General features: G+C 36.0%; 1 protein-coding gene across 1 annotated transcript in view; it reads right to left on the bottom strand.

Moving 5' to 3' along the window:
* The window catches only part of USH2A (Usher syndrome 2A (autosomal recessive, mild)), a gene marked incomplete at both ends in the record, with an annotated part of 237,604 nt that overhangs the window by 165,283 nt on the left and 49,112 nt on the right, over nucleotides 1–23,209 (bottom strand). The window lies entirely within an intron of this gene.

The following is a 23,209-nucleotide window of genomic DNA, read 5'->3' as shown; positions in this document are numbered from 1 at the left end:
TATATATATATATTCTTTAATAAATACATATATCTAAGTGCACATAGAACATTTGGAAAATGTTTTAACAAAAACGGGAAATACCCCAAGGAATAATGGACGAACTACATTTAATTAAGGACTTTCCAGATCACTATCAATAGTTGTCCATGTGGTTTTTGACAAAATTTCAGCACATGACATGTCATTTAAATGACATACAAGGAAAAAAACACAGGATTTTTTTACATTACATTTTACCACAAATAAAATATCAAAACAAGCTAATTAAACAGCTTGAAATTATTGGAATATGGCAGTGCAGTGTATAAACTCACTCAGGAACTATCTAAGGGCACATTAATGAAACAACTCATAAATTATGTATTCAGTTTCAAGAAGTATCATTATGAATAAAGAAACTTTGGAAAACCACAGTGCTGCATTACTATCTTATGACTATTTTTTAAGCTATCTCCTGGAATATGATCTTACAGAAAGAAAGAAAAAACTTGCAAAACCATATGCCCAATTTGGCCCAGCTTCTCTAATGTACAAACCCAGATATCATGAGCTGAGTGCACATTGGACCCATGCCACAACTGGACCAATTTTTTGCAAAGGAAAATGAAAAGGCAACAATAGCAACATCCACTCATACTATACACTTTCGTGACATTTCTGCATAAGATGCTTTCACAGAACACAGTAAGTTATTGGGTTTTGCCCAATTCTATCAAACTATTCAATATTTTCACTATCTTAGGTCAGGCAGAAAACAATAAGACATTAAAGTTTCAGTGAAGATAGCACCTATATTTAAAAAAATTGAATAATCCTAATTCTGATGCAAATTCATACTACATTGTGCTTGTTAATTACTTAGACCCTTCAGAAATATGCTTTGACTCCATTCCCTAATCACATAAATGCTTTCATGTAAACCATATGATGCAGTCACAGATACAAAACATTCTCTAGGCAATGAAAATCAGTCATACTATTAAAACACCTGCAAAAAAGCAACTGTACACAAGCAAACACCTTCTAGTAAAAAAGCTCAACCGACAATGTCCATGCTTAAGGAAAATCATAACTTTGCCTGGCTCAGAAATAAACACTTTTGCTGTACTTTGAGGTTCCCAGGTATTTCCAGCTGCAGTATCTGCTGCAGAGGCTGAGATTCATGGCCTCTAATCCCAGCAGTGGGAGCACAGTTAATTTAACAAGCTGCCAGTATTTTTATCAAGCCACCAAAAGACATTTCTGAAGACCAAAGGATCCCTCCTCACACCTAATTCAGGAGAACAAACACATACAAAATAACTGAGTTTCTGAAAAAAATACCATTCTTGCATATATTGTCTTAGAAAATAGAGATTAAATTGTTCATAACAGTAATATTGCTGCAATTCTAAAAGTTTTCACATGTTATGCAGAAGGTCTCTTTTTTCTTTGGATATTGAAGAGTCCTGCCTGTAGAGCTACCACAGCTTTAGAGAAATTATTGATGGGCCAGGAGTCATTCTTTTCAGTCACAGCCTTTACAGCAAGCTCTTCTAAATTCATTTGTCACCTATTACATAACTGAGAAAAGGACTCTGCCCCTTAAGGTACAGATATCTTGGAATTTCTCATAAAGTAAGAAAGTCCATATAAGCTAGCTCTAAATAAATACTTTTGTACCTCAGTATTTTCTTTCATTTCTAGAAGTGAGTGCAATAGAGAAACCACATATTAAGCAAACTTTGCCCCATAGGTAATATTTTCACTGGAAGATAAAAACTTGTGAAATTAATATTTTTCACAGGAAGATACTAATTGATGTTAGACCTCATGGGCAAAGGAAAACATAGCCAGAAATCCATTCAGACTTGTAACAACTATATGCATGCCTTTTTTTCCTGCCTTATTGACACTGAGAACGGAAAATGGATATTGTTTCACCTGTACACAAAAAGCTTTCCTTTGAAAATATGAAAATTTTCACAGCACTTGGATTACTAAAAAAAATTATTTTTTTTTACTTTGGGGGGGAGGGTGAGAGATTTTGCAAGGAAGCTTCTCAAAGGCTTGTGTCTATTATGTCAGTGTGCATATCTAAAATTTTAATTTCAATGTTAAATATAGTAGAAAAATAGAAATAAATAAAATAGCAACATTACAATTACTTCTGTAATTTGTCATATACAGAAACTGCATCTCAGACATATTACTGATGCTACTAAATCTTGGATGGAAAACATGACCATCTGTGGGGCATAGTGGGAATGTACTTTTCATCAACTGAATCTTGAATTTCAACTCAAGAATTCACCTAACAGGTCTGTGTGACAAAAATGATTGTTCCATAAGAAGTTGTTATCATTTCTGGGCTAAAAACCAAGAGGAAATTCTACTACAAATTAAACATTAATGTATGCCATCCAAATAAAATCTTTTATCCCATTTCAAATTATAGTTGCAATTGGAGAAGCTGTCAGTATTCCTTTAATTATAAATAAAGATATTTATTTAATTTCTGTAATTGAATTTCTTTAATTAAAATGGTATTGTACAAAACAACAATACAAGCATTGTATATAGTGAACATAAAAGACAAAAAGGAGAACATATAGCAATAAAAAGGACAAGTATAATAAATTACTAATATTAGCATTAATGTTTTTAAGTATCCCAAAGTGTGTTAGGGCAGACTAACCTTCGATCTGGAACTACAGTTTCAATTTATGCAGCAGTGGATTGTGATTAGATTTCTGTCCTAGTTTCAAAGATGGCACATCCAGGTTAGTAGGGGAATGAGGATGTGAAGAGTGACCAGTGCAGGCATTTTAAAGGCATTCAACTGAGACACAATATCAGCATGTTACCCTGTAACTGACACAGTTTCAAGAGTCCCTTTTAGTAACAGGCTGACATTACAAGTAAAACAATTGTATATAATACTTGTATCAATTGCTCTAATGCCAGATGTGTCCGAACCCAGTATTTTGCCCAATAAAGAAAATGCATATGGTGTGATTTTTATATCATCTCTTTGCCTCCCTCATGTAAGTTTAGCAAATCTGAGAACTTCAGCAACATTTCAGATTCAGACTATGTGTATTCATATCCTTCTAGCACTTCTAGCTTACAAGATCTGCACAAAAATATTTAACAGGCAAGAATGTGCTCTTGAGTGGCTGGCTGTGTTTCTGGCAAGTTTACAGAGCACACAGGATTACTCTGAGTTTAGAAGAGGTAGTCAGCAGTCAGTGGGAAAAAAATTAATTAATTAGAGCAGCTCCTAGATTAGCATAACATATACTAATAATTTATAATTATTACAGCAATAAAATTCACTTCTGACTAATGCTAAACACTTTTTTGTTTGACCAATAAACTATTCAACAGACTATAGAGGGTTTCCTTCCTATAAAACATCTCTCCAATTTACCTAAATTGAATTTAGCTTTTCTAAAAAAATAAAAAAAAAAAAATAGGAAAAAGACAAAAAATTAATCTATATTGCAAAATACAAAAACACTCACTGTAATCACAAATTGACTTCTGACTTTTTTAAGTTTTGTGGAAGAGGAGTTGGGAGGAGAATCTAGGCAGTGAGGCAAGTCAATTGAAAACATCTTTTGCAGTAACAGACGAGAGATTTCAGCAAAGTGAACCCCTTAAAAACTAATCTTGTCCCATCCATTCAGCAAAAACACCTGTAAAGTACCTTTCTCTACAACTAGATGCCGAGAGTCCAGTTCAAAATAGCCAACAAATAGAAGTGATTAGACTCATTAAATCCATAGGAGTTGCTACATGTCTCAAAAGTCCCATCACCCTTCACCAAAACTTAGACATAACCACATGAACAAATCTATCCCAAAGTGCTGAGAGCTGCCAAGTAAATGTTTTTCCAGCCTTGTCACTGATCAGCAAGACTAGTGTTAGTTTAATTTTCCCAACCCATAGGAATAAGATCAATTAGTAAGAATAATAATTAGATATCTCAGCATATTACAGACAATTTCTTCGATGACTCAGGAAAAAAAAAGGAAAACATTACAAAGCATTTTTAGAAATTAATTTTGCATAATCTGTGAAGTACGTCTATTTCCAGTGCAATTTTTTTCCAGAATTGTACAATTCTTGAAATCTGCATTTCCATTCTACTTATATTGCAACATGAAATGGTGTAAATAATTATATATTTGCACATCCCAATGAAATGAACAGAAAATTGATGGCAAAGAAAATGATCACTCTATGCTTACTGAAGTCCTTATTTGTGCGTAATGCCAGCTAAAATGAATAGAAATTGTATATAAAAATTTGACTACAGCATTAGGCTCTCAGCATTCCCTTCAGGATGAGAAATATTAAGCATTTATTTAACATTAAGACTGTATACAAATGCTTTTGCCTAATCATATTCCCACAGAATTTACAAAAGAAAACTTGGGTTTAGCAGGGGAGGGGACAGATGGGGAGTAAAACTCTGTTGGTATATATCTCCATTGAATTAGAATTTTGTCATGTCATAAAAAATAGCTAGAAGAGACTTAATTTAATTTTTTATATATAAGAAAATGCAACTGCATTAAAAATAAGAAGGAAGACTTCATAAAAATTGATCATTATTCAAAGCATTCTCACATAATGGAAAAGAAGGAACTCAGAGGACACTTCCTTGGACACACTCATGAAGATCCTCTGCTGAATACAAGGAGTTCTTCACCCTTTGTGGAGGCCTATAGCTTCCTGGGTTTTGTTGAGAGAAGAAGCTGCAAAGTCTTCTTCCCAAATCTGTCCAAGATCTTTTGTTGTCTTTGGTACAGGGTCAGCTCCATCTTTTACTGTTACCTTAATGTGTTTGAAAACATTTTCAAAGTTCATAATCACAAACATTACACTGAGTCAGCAATGCCATTGATGAAGCAAATGCTGTTAATTTTTAAGCTGCTTTAGCTTTTTAGTAGGAATTTAAAATGTATACTTGAAGGCCATATCCATCCATCCATACATGTACATATGTACACACACATATATATTTGTACACACACACACAAAAAAAAATTCCCAGACTTTTTTCAAAACTGTAACTTTTCTTTCGTGGTCATAGTAAAACCAGGAGATGCTAAAAATCCAGTGTTTCTAAATTATGTGGTACAAAAGCCCCATATTTTGAAAAATTCTAACTTTATTCAGAACAACACAACTCAAAGAATTTTTTTATATACATTTAATACCTCAAGCAGTCAAAAAGCTGAGTCAAAATAAAATACCAAGTGAGCATAAACACAGAGTACGATGAGTGAATGAGAGAAGGAAATATGCAACACTTCTTCTGGAAATCAACTATCAGGCAAAACCCTAAACCCTCTTGATGAGAACCGAGTGTTTCCTTTACACTAAAATGACTAATTTGATACCTGCTTTTTCTTATTTTTCTTGCTACCCCATTATACCCACTACTGGTAAAACAAACAGGACATTTTAGCTTTAATCTTCTTACTACATAACCCAAATAACTTCAGTCATGTTTGCATTAATGCTGCATTAATCATGTTGTTGCGTATTAATGAGTTTTCAGGCTATGCTAATTACTGTCATAGATTCTGCAGCAGCCCATTAAATATACAAATTACAGAATTAAAGAGCCAGAGCTCTTCATGATTAATCTTTAAATGGAGAAAAACTAATGATGTCTGTACAAAGTTTCTCTCCACTTTTGGCTGACTGAGCCCAATGAACAATCAATTAGAGTATTTGAAGAATAAGAATATTGCACATATTAAAAGATTTGTTATGCTGTTATTCTATGTAGAAGACACACATCTATAAGTTTCTATCAAATGGACTTCTGTAACATATTCCAGGCTTTAACATCTCTCAACGTGTTGCACAGGGGCAAAAACTATCGGAAATTCCAATTCATTATTGCATACTCATAGGAAGCTGCTGATTCCATACGAATATAGTAAATCAATCTTCTCCTTTTAGCAAGGACACAAGTCCTGCTACTCCCTAGTAAGAAAGATTTACAGCAAACCTTGGTGAAAAGAAAGCTAAGATAAGTTTAAAGTCATTTGATAAGATTTGATGTATTAGTAACACTTTATCCCCTCACTTACAGAGTGATGCCTTTTCAGGAAGAGAGCAATACCTAGTGGTTAAATCAAGAGATTCAAAATTAGGAGACCTTGAGTCTGTACTTAGCCAACGACTGAGGTATGTCACCTGAGAGCCATCACTTAAACTGCCCTGCCTCCCTATTCCTCCTTCCTGAAGAACAGTGGCCAATACAACTTGTGTAAGGTTCTGTAATGTTTGGAAAATGTGAAAAAATAAATAAACTGTACTTTACATATTAAAGATTTTATATTTATAAAAAGTAGCTCTTCAATAAAAAAACCCCAGCCTGCTCAGAGCAAGATTGATCATGGCATGAGAATACTTTCATATGAAGATAAAGTGAAAAAGGTTGGTTTGCAGCAGTTAGTGCACAACGAAGAGGACATAATACAAGCTTATGAGATTGTCTAGGAAAGGCAGAGTGGGAGCCAAGAAGCTTTCTAACCCCCACTTAACACACAAGGCAGCATTCAAGGAAAGTAAAATGAAAGAAGTTCAAAGCGAAAATGCAGCTTTTCACAGGTACTTCACAACTTCTCAGCTAAAAAAGAAACATAATTAGGACAATGGTCAAAAGCACCTGAGGGTTTAGGAAGACCCAAAAGGAACTGGTCAGTCTGACTACCCAGATTTATCTAAACAAATAAATGAAGGCCTCAGAAAAACATATATGAGAGATCAGGGTGAAACCAGATACAAAGATGCAGGTGATACTATTATCTGTTATCATCCTCTGTCATTAGAGTCAACAGCCAGTTCTTTACACAGACTTTTAAGCAATACTGTCATTAAAGAAACTAGTGTCCTGAATCAAATTAATTTATTAAGCAAATCTATGAACAGAATTCATAACTGTCTTCTGCTTGTGTGCATTGGGAAAGTATACAACAGCTTGCATCCAACCAGTATTACTTTCTCAAAGCACAGCTACCAGAGTACAAACAATAACTGTAATCTTGAAACTCATGGAATCAAATCCTGTTTGGGGTAAGGATCAGCTGCAAGTTTGTTTCTGTGTTGCTCAATATTGAGGCAAAATATGAACAAAGAAGAACAATCAGCCCAATATTCAGCTAATGCTTTCTTTGAGGTTGGTGTCCAGCTTGAGCAAAATCTGAGAAAAATTTTCTCAAATATGGCCTCTCCAAAAATCTATTTATTCATCTTAATTTCTTCATTTTTTCACAGCCTAGAAGAGCTCAGACTCTGATTTCTTTATCAAAGGGAGAAAATAGTTTCTAGGACTAAGAATCATTTATGAGCAATTTCACTAATTCAATGGTTGATGCTCAAAGAATGGAAACAGAGGCAAGCATTTGTCTTCATTTCAGGGTAAATTCTTTAGAGAAAGAACTGTATTCTGTTACCCATATGTGAATGAGTGCATAAAAAAGGTCATCTTATGCAACAAGGGTAAGGTGGGAGAGGCTTCTAGGTGTTAATGCCATGCAAATCGTAATTACTAGAAATATGATGACAAGAAGAATCACTTCAAAGATTTACAACAGTGCAATCTATAAAAGGTCAACATCACAGTGAAATCAGAAACAAGCTGGAGGTCAGTAGTTGTAAATAGCACTTCAATTATAAGCCTTTAGTTAGTATTTCCAGCAGTAGTACAAATGTGTCACTGCACAGACAGCAATTTAACTGATCAAGGGAAAAGAATAAGACTAGAACTGAGCAAAATGCAAATGTATCAAAATTAAAGTCAGTGTAATGATCTGAAACACAGCAAATTTAGACAACTGTGAACTAGCCAAGGCAGAGTCTCTTCACACAGCATCTCAGAAGCTGAAAACACAATAAGGTGGAAATCCTGCAGCAAGTGAAGAGGATTATTGATGAGACGGTGTACATATGGAACAGAAAAATAACTAAAACTAATTAGTGTCTTGAGGAATACTATAGGACAAAAATGGAAATGTAACAAGGAGGAAAAAAACCCTAAACTTAGAGACATAAATGCAACACCATAGAGCAAGCACTCAGCAAAAAAAAAAAAAAAGCATAGTTTAAAGTTACAAACTCAGCAACAAACGCTACTCATGGTAGAACTGGGATAAAAAAGGTAACAACATATTCAAGTTAATTCAAGTCAATTTAAGATACACCAATAAACTGCAACAAAACTTCCAAATTAAGAATTAATTGATAGGAATATATAGTATTTTCATCTAGTAGTATTTGTTGCAGCATTTCCCCTGGCTATTCTTGACACAATAACCTTTTCCAAAGGAAGCCTAAAACTGATTTTAGTTGTAGGTGCTAAGTTCACAAAAGGATTTCAATGGAATTTCAGGTGCAATCCTTATGTACAGATGTATACGTAATTGTGAAGGTTCACTCATTGCCTTCTAAGGTATTTGCCACAAAATGGAACTACACCTTGAAAGTGCAGTAGTCCTGCTTTGAAAGAGCTAATTATATTCCATTACATTTTGTTCTGTTATCCTCGTGCCTCAGCACCGAGGAACTGCTCACTCTGTGGATTAAGTGCTTCATGGGTTTTGGCATGCAATGTCCACTGAAAACATACCCAAACACTTTGAAGCAATTACACAGAATATTTTACCTAGAATATGATCCACTGCTATCAAAACACTGTTTTCAACACCTCAAGTTCAGTTTCAGTGAAAGTACCACACTTACAGAAACGGGCAGAACAAATACTGAAAATTTCAGCCCAACCTCTCTGGAGGTGTGCATGTAGAGTTAGCCATAATGCTGAAAGACAGCCTTGGCCCTGGTGTCTTTGAATGACTATGTGATTGATTAGAGGCATTAATATCAACAGGATAAAGCTAACATACTGAGTCTAGTATTATAAAAGTTATCTACTATGCACTATCTAGAATATACAGGAAACAGACAAATGCCGCACGAGAAGCTAAGAAATCCAGCAATTTTCTCTTAGATATTGCTTTAGCATATGTGATCTCTGTTTACTCTCTCTAACGTTTCCCAATGCACAAAGCAAAGATTTTATCATTTGTACAGCAGTCACAGTCCCTGGACTGATTTTGAAAATAGAATTGGGGAAAGAGGGGAGAACCACCTGTAGCAGTTGCTCAGCATCCGCTGCTGTTACTGTCGTTTCCTTGCATGGTGTGCCATCTTAAGTACGTGGCCCAATAATTGAACAGGGGATTTAATATTATTTATCATATGTTAAGGTCATATTCACCAAATTCACCATCATTCGCTGCTCTGCCAAGCTTCTATACAGAGTGTGCCACAGAAAACATGACCTAGTGCAGTAAGCCAGCTGTGGAGGTTGTGTCATCAATTTGTAGTCTGGCTTATTCCCAAGAATCAACCTCCTGCACTCACTGTAAGCTTTAAACACATACAAAACCTAAAACAAAACCAGCACGGCAATGAAATCACATTCATCTGTAGCTGAATAGTCACACAGTATGAAATACTTTCAGAGTGATAAATACAACTCAAACTCTTCCTCTCCTCTGGTTTTTAAGAACGCAGTACAGTGGTATGTGGTGAACACAGAAAAACTCTTGTACTACCATCCACTAATAGAGTTAACATGACCAATACACCTGACAGGGGACAGACATAACCAGGCATTATGTCCTCTGTGCAGTCGCCTACCTGAACAGCCAGGATGGTACATGATAATGCTGGCAGTAGTGAAACACAGAGGTAATACTTTCATCCTACCCAGATGGGCTAGCTGCTCCACAGACAAGGATTGGAGCTGAGATTTTCACTGTATGTCCAGATGCAATTAAGAGTGGTAAGCCAACTGACACACACAGCAGCACCAGCAGTGATATCTGTTGGTGTTTCAGTGTTTTTTACATGCAGAGTAAGGAGTTCATGATTTTCTCATGACTCTAATCAATACTCGGAGAAAATTAAGTATATCTCTAAATTCTGAATTACATCCATTCATGAAATGAGTAGAAAAGGTGATCCAGAAATGAGCATGAACAAAGACATTGCCATGGTATGAATAGCCGTGTAATTCAACCCATAAGGGCTTAAATAAAGGGCACAATTTGCTAAAATTTCAACTTGAGGAAAACAAGAAAGCAAGGAATATTGACAACTATAATGACAGGAAATTAATTGACATAGCATATAACATTTATTAAATACCATCCTAATTCTGCTTGTCCAATGAAAGTTAAATTGCAGCACCAAACAAGGAATGAAATAAACTGTCCAGGCACAAGAATTTAAAAAAATAGCTAACGTCCATAGATTTCCCTTCTCTGTTTTTTGTGTATGTGTAGTTGATCCTGTCGTACACTTAGACTGTAAACTCCTTAGGGCAGACGCTGTCCAATTTTTGATCCTAATACAGAAGAGACAGGTAAAGATTTAACATTCAACTAATCTTATTAATCTAAATATAAAGAGATAATGCCAATATTTAAAATACTTTCTTTTCATTTCTTTCACATAGCATGATGTCATTTAACCTCCATATATTGTGATATTTTCAGACAGTTATCGATTGAGCCTATGTAATCTTTTCAGAATTTTAATTCCTTACGGGATTCTTGAATTAAACACCACTTGGCTGTAGCCTGCCTTTGTGTTGATTTTTACATTATTGCTTAAAACATGAGTGATTACATAATACGACTGACTAATTCAGAATGATGGCAATAAGGAAATTTCTCCTCTTCTGCAAAATTCAATGATAATGTTCTTTCTTCTCTCTCTCCCTTTCCCTCAAAGTATGAGACTTTCTGCAACAGAGAAAATCATGATTGATAACAATACTCTAATAGATTAAACCAAAAACTGGATGATTAGACATACAACCTTACCAAGTACGAGACTTTATATTCTTTTGTTTCCAGTGTGACCATTATTGTATATCACTTGCAGTGACTTACAGAAAGTCACACATAAAAAACAAAAGCAACAGCAACAACAAAAAAAAAACCATAAAAAAATCCCAACCCACAACAATCTTTGCCCCATGTGCTGTAACAATGGCTCCAAGTCACCTTTTTTCCTGTCCCCCGTGTTGCCTGAGGATTCAGAAGACAGCCAGCTTGTTTAACTCCCACTGATTGTTTTACAGTTTTGCTTGTGATGCTAGAGCAGTGTAAGGGAAAGGGGGGAAAATACCTCATCCTTAACAATGCAAAAACCCCTTATCTATAGATGCACTTAAAAACACAAAATAAAAGAAATATTCAATCTAAACTGCCTCTAAAAGGGTGAGTTGTGTAATGGTAGTAACAAGGCATGCCTAGCACACAATTGCACAGGCGTAGAGGAAAGCTGGCCAAAGAATCTTGAACAGCATGTGGCTCTCAGCTGTGTCGGTTCAGGAACACTGCCACTGCACCAGGCAGCTGACAGCAGGGCTTCCAGGCACGGGGACTGCCAGGTAAACTGGATCCCAAACTGCTGTGGAAAAGGTTTCAAGTCTGAAACCTTATACCCAGCTCAGCCCTGTCCCACAGTAAGAGCTCTGGGAAAAGACTGCTCGTGAGCTATTAACATATTTCCTCCCATAATATGCAGTAGTAATATCAAGGCTCTTAGGAGTAGAATGATTTCATTTGGAGTTTTATAAAGCCAAGAGAACTGGGCGTTTCTGTCTTAAAGCAGCCTTGAGCACTGGCCATTTCTCAGGCTGGCTGCAGTTGGTGGTCACTTTACAATTCTGCAGGAGTACTGTGTTGCCCTGATTTCCACCTCTGACATCTCCCTGGCCCTTTCCTGCCTATGTGAAAGGCAGAAGGTCTGGCATAAAACCAATTATGCAGTCTTTGCTTCACCCAAGATTCCCATTCAGCTCATTTTTCCCCCTTAGTGCAAGCAGTTCAGTAGCATAACCAAGTGTACACAGAAATATCCTAATTTTTTGAACATTAATGATGCTAACATGACAATCTAACATAGGTTTGGAATAAACAGCTCAAATTGGCATATTTCAATCACTGGACTGGAACAATTTGGGAGAGAAGAAATATTAAACAGACAGAAGAAATATTAAAGAATACTAATGGAGGAAACTAAATGGGAGAAACACCTAAATTTGAAAGCTGGAGTGCAGTGTTTTTATAACAAACTTCATCTTTTAAAAACAATGAACAAAACACCCAAAACCTAATAATTAAATGTGCAAATTGTTTGTAAAGGAACTCACTCTGAATAGTGCCAGAACTTCTGTGGAAAGGATGACTTTCATCCCAGGATAAAACTCGTGTTTCCATTCTACAGTTCTTCCCAATTCAAATTCAGACATTCTCAAAAACACTTACTTCCCACTCCCTTCTTGAATCTCCCCAACAAGGTTTCACCCTGGTTCTACAATTCACTTCATAATTTGTTTCTGGCTCAAAAGATATTACCTGGGATAGTTGTACCTGCCAGTCTAGCCTTCATTTTGTTCATCCAATTATGAAGGTTGATGGGAACAAAGACTGTAATTTGTGTAAATAGATTCCCCCTCCTCCCTCCCTGTCTCTGCAGCAAGTCACTGAACAGCTTGAAAAAGCATAAAATAAAATCCCCCAAGGGCTAAAACACCACTACTCCAAAATTCCTACTATTTACTACAGAAGAGAATTCATTCTGTTAGTGGTGACCCCTCTACTGGTGAAGTTTCATTATTAGTAAGTCAAGAAACTAAGCCTAGGGAAAAAAAGTCTATATAAAAATGTGGTAATATTTCTTATTTAACCACTTTTTTTTTTCTTTACTCAGGACAAAACATGAGGACACACTCCACTCCAAGTATCAGTTATTCTAACTCTGACCACCCTACAATAACACTAATCTCAATTTAAAACCATGTAAGCATGATCAGAACAAAGAATTTTAAATGGACACACATATCAAGTATCAGGTCAAAATTAGATTATCTCCTCTTTTATTTTTTTCCTTACTGAAGTAGATATTGTGGGTTTTTCAAAGTCTCCAAGAATATCACTTGACATAGCACCAAAGAGTGCCATCAGTATAAATAACAATGACTCTCTGAATTAAAGAATAGAATAGCAATACACTTCAGTAGTTCCCTACCTTGCTCAGTATCGGAAAATATTTTGTGCTACAACCACTTGCTTGACCAACATTGCATAGATTTTTTTGGACAGCAGAGGAAGACATCTTACAAAATATTTAGAAAGTAGAAGGCATGACCCCCAATAGCCTAGTTTTCCCCCAATTAAATTTCCAAGAAATAAAGCAAAATAAAGCACTCCATAAGGATATGATCAAAAGAGAAATATCTCTTTTGCAATAACTATAGTAGGCTTCCTTATAATTAGTCTAAATCTACCCTATTTTAGTTTAAAACCATTACCCCTTGTCCTATATAGAACACTAAAGGAAAAGTGGTGCTGCATAGCAGAAAATTTAGAAATTTAGAGTTATTGCCACCAACATATTTGTAGACAGCACTGGAACAATTTTGAATCATAGAATGGTTTGGGTTGGAAGGCACCTTTTAAGGTCAGCTCGTCCAATCCTCCCTGCAATGATCAGGGACATCTTCAACTAGATCAGGTAGCTCAGAGCCACACCCAACCTCACCTTGAATGTTTCCAGGGATGAGGCATCCACAACTTCTCTGGGCAACCTGTGCCAGTGTTTCACCACTCTCATGGTGAAAAAGCTTCCTTATAACTAGTCTAAATCTACCCTATTTTAGTTTTAAACCATTACCCTTGTTCTGTATAAACCACTAAAGGAAATGTGGTGCTGCATAGCAGAGAATTTAGAAATTTTGAGTTATTGCATCCAACATATTTTTCCGGTTTTATCATAATCATAACCATAGAGAGCAAATAATCACTTCTTAGAAAGATAAAGATAGGACTTTAGCAGCAGCACAGGTAACAAGTTAGATAATAAATAGGATGGTGCAAAACCACAGAGTGCTATATAAGTAATGATCAATGTTTAAAATCAATGCTCTTGCAAATTGAAGCCAATGCAAAGGGGCTAGCACTGGGGTAAGGTGATCTGGCTGATGTATTTTGGATCTGCTGAAATAAATCCATTTATAGGAGCATTTGCAGGATGACTAAGTTAAAAGAGCACAGCAACAGTCAGGCCTGGCTAAGGGAACGCCTCCTCCTACTGTCAATATTTCAAACTGATAAAGAGCTGACCAAGTGCAATCAGCACTGTGATGAATAAAAGAAAGCTTGGGACCATTAACATTAATGGGACTTGTGTGACTAAATGCTCGTATGCTGTTCTGAAAATATACCCCATGGACCAAGAGATTTTCTTTATTTTATTTTTTTTTTTGCTTATCCCTCCCCATTTCCCTGCCCACTGTATAAGTTTAAAATATTTGCAGCATAGTATAAACATTTAAAATAACCTCATATTATTAATATCCCATGAGTCAAAAAAAAGCATTATAGAGCTCATTCTGGCTACATGGAATAGCTAAGAAGATAGAAATGCCAGCTTTATAAACACAGATAAAATTGGCTGATCTAGTATCTTTGGGCAGAGAGCCTTAGCCTTGAGGCACAATGACAAAGGCTCTAGCACTTGCCATCTATAACGTGTATTAGAGAATGGTTAATAAACTGATACCCTATAAGAACTGGTTGAACTTCTGTGGGATGACAGAAATTCAGATCAGCAAGTATAGTCGTGAGATCATATATATCCAAGATATAACCTTGTTCAATAGTTTTAATTTGAAACATGGAAACCTGTTTTCCTTATTATCAATATCAAATGCTTATCATATAACTAGTCCTGCACCAAAAGCAGAAGATATATCTTTTATTTTAACCCCCTCCTGATAGCTGACAAAAAACACGTGGGGTCTGAGGAAGTACATTTAGGGTTAGGGTTGTTCAGGAGAACATGTTGTTTCATATTGGTATATATTTATGGCATAATTGGGCAAAATGAATTAGTATTTTGTCCAAATAGCTATTTAATAAAAAACATTTTAAAAAAAAATTTGATACAAGATTTACAGCTGTGTGAAACACCAGTGTGAAGTCATTGCTATAAGGGAAATATTTGAAGCTTTTATACTGTCTTTTAGCTTCGCCAGAGTACTCCCAAAGAAGGTGGGAAGGCATAGAGAGATGATGTTGACTAGGAAAAAAATTCTCCTAATGGGGAAAGAAACCACTGTCTGGCAGGTTCCCTCTTCCTGGCAGAGAGGAAAAATAGAACCTTCATAGCAGCACAAAACACTAGTAAATGTTCTTTATGACTTCAAGGCTTACCACAGTTCCAAAGAATTGAATTTTTTTTTATCCACAGAGGAGAAAAAAACCCATAATTTTACCCAAGATAAAATTAGCCATCCCAGCATTGAGTCATTTTTATTTTTAGTTCTTAGCCATGTTAGTAGACAGGGATTCTATTTATTTTAGTACCTACATTATTTTAAAACCAAAAGCTATATTGAAATATGCTGCTACTACAGGCATTTAGTGATAAAAAGATTCACACGTGTATCTGTCATTCCACTCTGAATACCTGCAGTCGTAAAATGGGATCATGCTAAGGTTTAAGGTATAACTTTCAAGCCTGCTGATCAGTCCCAACCTTTACTCATCATCTCATTTAGCCTTTGGCCAACAGCCTGAAAAAATAGTGTATGAGACTGAACAATGAGGCTGGTATTAAGCCAGCTGTAGTACTGTCTGCTTGTACAATTAAACCTATTAGGAATATGAAACAAGACAAAAATAAAGAAAGCTGAGAGAAGAATTCTGAAATTACCAACAAAGAGCTGTTCCTAAAACCAAAACAGACCAAAGATGAAAGAATAAAATGCCTTTTCAATAGACAAAGAAAGAACAAATTACTTCAAAATAACCATTTTCGGGCCTTACAGATAATGAAATCACAAAATATGGTGACTGAAAAGAATATTGCTGTGCTTAATTATCAGTTCTACTGTATCATCAACTTTTTCATGAACACAGTTCAAAACACTAAGTTCCAGCCATGTCAGCACAGGCTGGCAGAGCCAGCAGTGTACAAAAACCTGCTGCCTTCCACCCGTGACTAGTGAGGAGATTATGCTATGGCTTCTCAGGAATGCACCTGGTCACAACAAGCCTCACCTTCATGATCTTTAGCAAGAACAAGACATTTAGCTCACATACCTGAAACAAAAAAATGGATAAAATAGAAAAAGGGAGAAAAAAGGAAAGAAAAAATTGAGAATGCACCAGCTTTATTTACACTCTGCCATGAGCACATCATCCCATTTGCTCTGCTCACTACACAGACTCTCCATAGAATATTAGGTCAAATGTAAGGTCCCAATATTAATCTTCATGGCTATCCATGGAAGTGGTTCAAGATTTCTCAAGAATGCCCTTTTCATTAGGTTAGTGACCTCTCAGAACAACTGCTGTTAGTTTCAAGGCTCACCAGAGCAAGACTGAACTGCCTTTGTAAGAAGGATAGAAGACCTGGAACTCATTAGAGGAGCAGATCAGAAATTAACACAAATTTCACACCTCTCTAAAGACAGTTTGAACCCATATCTAGTCAGACTTTCCAAAGCCATACATTAAAACAAAAGAGAGGAGGCAGAAAAAGGAAAACTTGTCCAGAGAAAAATGTTAAGCAAGAGGTAAAAAAGAAGTAGGTACATGAGGAGTGAGAAAAAAACCTACAAGAACATATTGGTTGAGTACGACTGTTCTGAAAGCTACTCAGGTATCACCTGCAAATTATGATTAAGGTCCAATATTTCAATTATTAATCTTATCTAAAACACTGATATGAATATTGGTTTTTAAAAAATTGCACAAAATGTACATATCAGTTAAAAAATTCAAAAATAAGAATTTCAGATTGGTTTCCATCCACATATGGAAGAACAGAAGTTTACACCTCTGAATTTGCAGTGTAAGAGAGACCTAAATAAACAACCAATGAACTAAACCTGCTTCCAAAAAATTACCAATATAGGTAGCAAATTTTTTACAACAATTTAAATGCCAGGCATTTCCCAAAAGGACCATCTGCTTCGTATTAAAAACCCAAACCAAATCAAAACAAAACAAAACAAAAAACAACAACAACAAAAAAGGTTGCTGTTCTAAAATTAGTTATAACTGAAAAAATGGCATGGGTTGTATAAAGCAAGAACATGAAGTTGAAACTTTTGGATTTCCAAAAATGTTTTTACTTTGTTTGCAACATCTTAATGCAATTCTAAATTCTGCATATTTTAAAACCAAATACCTGTAGTAATATCCAGTATAGTTAAGGCCATTCTAGATAGCAATAGTTGGTGATTACCAGATCAAAGGCTTTACTTAAATCAATAAAGATAGCTCCTGTACATTGGTTATCATCCAACACTATAAAAATATAATTGCTTACCTTGAGAGGAGCAGTACAAATGAAACGAAAAGGTCATAATAGGTCAATAATTATTTAAATTAAACTTACATCTTCCTTCATCCAATGGACCAACTCTAGCACGCACTGAAATGGTGGTGATTTACCAGTTTAAATAGACATATTAACATGTCAGCAAAGGGCTTAGCAGTAATCGGGTCAGCAATTTTAAGCAGTCAAGGTTCCAGGTTGTCAGCTTCTCCATTTATGCTCCCAATTAATCTTAAGGTATTATAGACCTTAAGTCAGTAAGCACAGATCTCACTATTTTCAATCAAATCTCATTTTGGGTATACACAGAGATATAGCGGCTTTTTGATATTTTTTTCTACAATACAGTATATAATTCTCTAGAATAGCTTTCAAATTTAAAAATTTGCTATCAAGATCAATGAATCCTCCAGTAATTTAGTATACAGCATTTCTGTCACCTTATTAAATGGTCCTTATACCAGAACAACAATATTTGGCAGGTTTGTGTTTTCATTCTAATAGTTAGGCTAACAGTTGCTTTCTGAATTCTCAGTTACTATACTGCACAATAACTTTGCAGATATTTGAGGTTACAATTCTGTCTACTACAATTGCTTTAGGGATCATCTATCAAGTCCAGTGCATTTCATGGAAACTATGAACCTTTTAAGCAAAAAACAGGGATTCCATAAGTGCAATCCCATCTCATTCTGTAGAAATATCTTGAAAAATAATTAATTTTAGTGGTATTTGTCTTCTTAGTTGAAAAATACATCATTGTTTAGCCAAAAACCCCTCAACAAAACAACAAGGAAGTGGATTGCACTTCAGAGGTCAAAATAACAAACTATGTATAAGAAGTACTTAATCAAGTGCATGATATACTTTTAGGCTCAATTTTATTTTTTTAATATGCACTTGCTGAAAAAAGACACTAGCAAGTAATGTGTGAGAAAGCATGTCATTCTAATGTCAAAAGTATTGTGTGCTGTTTTCTATGACAAAGCTTACTGTAATCCGTGGAAATTCTGTACATACACAAAATAACTTACAAAGATTTAGCCAAACTAAAATGCTTCAACCTCAACATACTTTTATTAAACAAATCAGGAACATCCAGATGCAGACTACTTCCTCTCGAGGTCTGCAAATTTGAATGGCAGAAGCACTAAATAAATACCTCCCCGGTCTATGACACCATTGTTGCATAACTTGTTTCTAAAATATACTTTCTTAAGTAAAAGAAAATAAAACCTTTTATAATCTTAATTTACATCACTCTCATAATCTTACACAGCAAAATCTTTTAAGAGTTTTGGTTCCTTCTTTCTATGCATCAGAGACAAGAATTTGTTAAGAGTGTGATTATCCTGAGACTATAAAAAATAGAAGTCTAAATATATCAATGTCAGGAAATAGCTATTTGTAGGGTGCCTAAATAGAAGATAGCAGTGAAATTCTCAAAGGAAAATTACATTTGCACAAAGACTTTGTATCTTAGAAAAGTAGGGGCTAAGAAGGCTCTTTCATGAAATTAGTCCTGGACACCAAATTCTGATTTGCTAAACACTAGAAAGGAAGGCAAGGAGTCTTCGTCTTGCCCTCTTAATTTTCTACCACTTCGTGATAGGCAATATAAAGAAAAAGAAGACAACACCTTGAAGAACACAGAAGCAAGACAATCAAGGATGCTATAATAGTATAACCAGGAGGGAAAAAGAAGGGGTGAGAAACAAATCATAGATAGTGCCAAAAGTGGGCGGGGAGGGAAATGAAAAAGCAAAAGAAATTTTTTAAAAAGGAGAGAGCAGAGTAAATAGAAAAATGGGAGAGCCTATAACCACTACTAAGAACTCTCCTTATAAATCCAATTGAAAACACAAGTTGTTGTAAACATGGAATATAGTGGAAAAGCATTCACTCTATCCTTCACATACAGATGTTCATCTAGTGCAGCAGTCAATGTCTCTAACAGTTCATATCAGAAAGAGATTTCATGAATATTAAAGATTTCTATCCATTGACATCTGTATTCGTCAGCAATGCTCCAAATGATGGATATGTCTGGGATTCTCCTATGACACTGGGATTTTATTTTTTTAATTACTATTCAGAATAACTATTTAGGCCACATTAGGTCTATAAAAGTCAACAATTAAAATTTAAGAAATGCAAAATCAACATTGTCTGCCAAAAATTAATATATACCCAAATAGAGGATGAATAATGATATACTCTACAATTATACAAACACACATTTCCCATAAGAGATCTGCTCGAGGATTTTATGATGTTCAACAACTAAAACAGAATTCATGTAGCAAATAAAGATTTTGTGCACAGAAGCCTGTCCTTTTTGATATAGTGCTCTGTGGATGTTTAATGAAATAGGAAGGGGAGTATGAAAAGTGAATGGACAGTTTCACATCTAGCTCAGTTCAATGTCACTCTAGAGAAATCTGTCCCAACCTCTGCCAGAAAGCGTGAGGTAAATCACTTAAGTCAAACTTTTCAGAGTTACTCACTTGTTATGCACTCTTCATTTTCTTGAGTGCTTGCATTTAAACACCCCACAGAGATCTGTGGAAGTGTTAAGTGCTCCTAATTGAAAAGGGGTTGGCGGAAACACTACTTTAAATACATGAACTACTCTGAAAACTCAGGTCCTGCCTATGTAAAACTGAGCACTCAGAATTAGCATTCACTCTTTTTTTTTTTTTTTTTTTACACAAAGGCCCTATCCATAAAATAAAACTAGTAATATAAGTGTTGCAAAAGTGAATACCGATGATTACAAAGTACGCAGGTACTCTGGTGAAAATAGCACAGGAAAAAAAATTAAATCTGTATATACTTAAGAATAGATACACACTGTAAGACAGACATAAAGACATACACAGAACAGAAAGAATTTTTACAAGGCAACAGCTCATCCACAACATACACAGAGCCTATGTAAAGATTACTGGTTATTACTGGCCATCAGAACCCATAAGTATTACACAGTTGAATTAAGTTCATGCTGCTTATTTTAACTCCATTTGCTAAGCTCTGTGTGCTTAATTTTGCAATCTTAATTTTTCCCATATGTACTAATGCAGACAGCTTTTTTTTCCCTCCAAATTACCACAGCCTAATCCTGAATGATAGTTTTGCCATAATGGAATTATTCAGTCTATGATCTGATTGATTTTAGACCATAAATACTGAATCTTAACACACGTAAATTTTTAATCCTTTAATTTCTCTATTCTGCCAGTAATTGATAAGGACAGTTGTACTTAGACAAGGTCTTAATTTAATCGCCCTGAAAATCAATTAGAAGGTGAAAAGCTTCCTTATATTATTATTATGAAAATTTCCTGATCAAATTCACAATGCAATCATAATCAATGCATGACACCTCACACACTTGAGTCAATACATAATTCAATAGTTACATCTTCACCCTTTAAAAACAATAGGGGAAGGAGTTTTTATCTTAACAGCAGAAATAATTTCAAGGCTCTGTATTAGTCAAATGCAATGTATGAAGTCATTGGACTAAATAAGCTATACTCTAAATAAAGGCCAAGCACGTGCCAGAAAGCATTAATTTCACTTCAGATATCTCTCCAGCCAATACAATGGTAATCATCTCTTTGCTGCACCCTTGTTGAAAACTCTCCATAGAATCAGAAGGAAAAATTTTGGCCCACTTTTAAGAAGGAGAGATGAATTAGTCACCAACAATGTTGAAAAGGCAGAAGTTCTCAACACTTCCTTCACCCCTATCTTTACCAGTGCTGTTGGATCTCAGACCTCAGGGGAGGAGAGGAAGGAGAGGAAATCGAGGTCGCTGCAAACATAGATCCAGCATCACAAAGAGTTTGTAGGTGAACTATTACAGGACCTTGGCCCCTACAAATCAATGGGACCTGACAATATCCACTTGAGGCTGTTAAGTGAACTTGTTGACATTGCTACAAGGTCAGTCACCGTAATTTTTGAGAAGTCATGGAGATCAGGGGACATCCCAGAAAACTGGAATAATGCTAATGTCAGTCCCATCTACAAGAAGGTCTTAAAGGATGATACAGGAAATTATAGGCCTGTCACTATTACTTCAGTCCCTGGGAAAGTTATGGAATGAATCTTCCTGGGGTTGCCACAAGTCAAATGAAGCACTTGACTGGGAAAAGCCATCATGGATTCACCATGGGCAAATAATGCATGACAAGTATGACTGCATTCTGGAACAAAGTGACCTCCTCAATGGATGTGGGGCAAGCAGTGGACATTGTCTACCTTGATTTCTCCAAGGCTTTCCATACAGTTTGCCACTGTCTCCTCCTAGAGAACCTATGAGTGATGATCTTGGTAACTGGTCTGTGTGCTGGGTGGGGAAGTGGCTGTCAGGCAGCACCTGGAGAAGGGTGTTAAACAGCTACTTTTTAAATTGGCAACCTGTAACAAGTGGAGCCGCCCAGTGACCAACATTGAGTCTAAAGCTCTTAATAAGTGATCTGGATGATGGGATTGAGTGTACCCTGATGAGATTTGATGGTGATACCAAACTGAGTGGAAGTGGACACTTCAGAAGGGAGAGCCACCCAACAGAAAGGCATGGATACACTCTAAGAATGAGCTAACAAGGACCTTATGAAGTTCAACAAAGACAAATAGAAGGTCCTCACCTGAGAAAACATAAACCAAGAATGTAGCACACTACCCAGCTGGGGAGCAGCTCTGTAGAAAAGGACCTGCGGGTATTGCTGACAATCAGCTCAATATGAGTGAACAGTGTGCTGCTGTGACAAAGAAAGCCAACATGATGCTGGGTTGCATCAACAAGGACATCACAAACTAGCAGAGATAAAGAAGTTATTGTCCCACTCTACTCAGTGCTTGTCTGGCCACACCTGGAACACTATGTTCAGATTTGTTCCACACTGTTCAGAGAGATGTGGACAGGTTGAACAGGGTCCAGAGAAAGGCCACAAACATGATTAAGGAAGTGGGAAGCCTGCCCTGCAAGGAAAGGCTGAGAGAACCGGCTTTGTTCAGACTTGAGAAAAGAAGGTTCAGGGGAGACCTTATCACCATGGTCCAGTGTTTAAAGAGCAGCTACAGAGAAGATAGTGACTCCCTTTCACAAGGACTCACGTGGAAAAGATGAGGGGTAATGGGAACAAATTACTCCTGAGGAGATTCCAAGTGGACACACGAGGAAATACTTTCACAGCGAGCAATCAACCATTGGACTAACGTTCCCAGTGAAGTGGTGGAATCCCCAAAACTGGACACTTTTAAGATTCAGCTGGGCAGGGTGCTAGGCTATCTTGTCTCGACCATACTTTTGCTAAGAAAGGCTAGACCAGATGATACTTTAGCTCTCTTCCAGCCTGGTATACTATGATTTTTATGAATGCAAGAATAGAAGGGACAGATAAGATACTTGCTGTGCCTATCCACAAACAGGTCCTAAACTAACTAACTAACTAACTAACTAACTAACTAACTAACTAACTAACTAACTAACTAACTAACTAACTAACTAACTAACTAACTATTCTAATATATTAAAGAGATTGTCATGCCACAACACTTCATGTTACTCTAAGTATCTTCCTGTAAATTATTATCCTTTCATCCATATGCAGGAGCTTGTCTTAAGAACTGGAAGGTTAAGAAACAGGTTAAGAGGGTCAAGAAACAGGTTTTCCCTCAATGTAGTGTCACTTTAAAGGGTGAGGAAAAATTTGAACAGATTTATGTATCCTTTGGAAATAAGGAAGAACTTTGAAGAGAG

This window comes from Acanthisitta chloris, unplaced genomic scaffold (genome assembly GCF_000695815.1).
Source record: "Acanthisitta chloris isolate BGI_N310 unplaced genomic scaffold, ASM69581v1 scaffold82, whole genome shotgun sequence".
Lineage (NCBI taxonomy): Eukaryota > Metazoa > Chordata > Aves > Passeriformes > Acanthisittidae > Acanthisitta > Acanthisitta chloris.
Note: the sequence above shows the minus strand (reverse complement) of the source record. Positions and strands in the feature narration are given on the sequence as shown.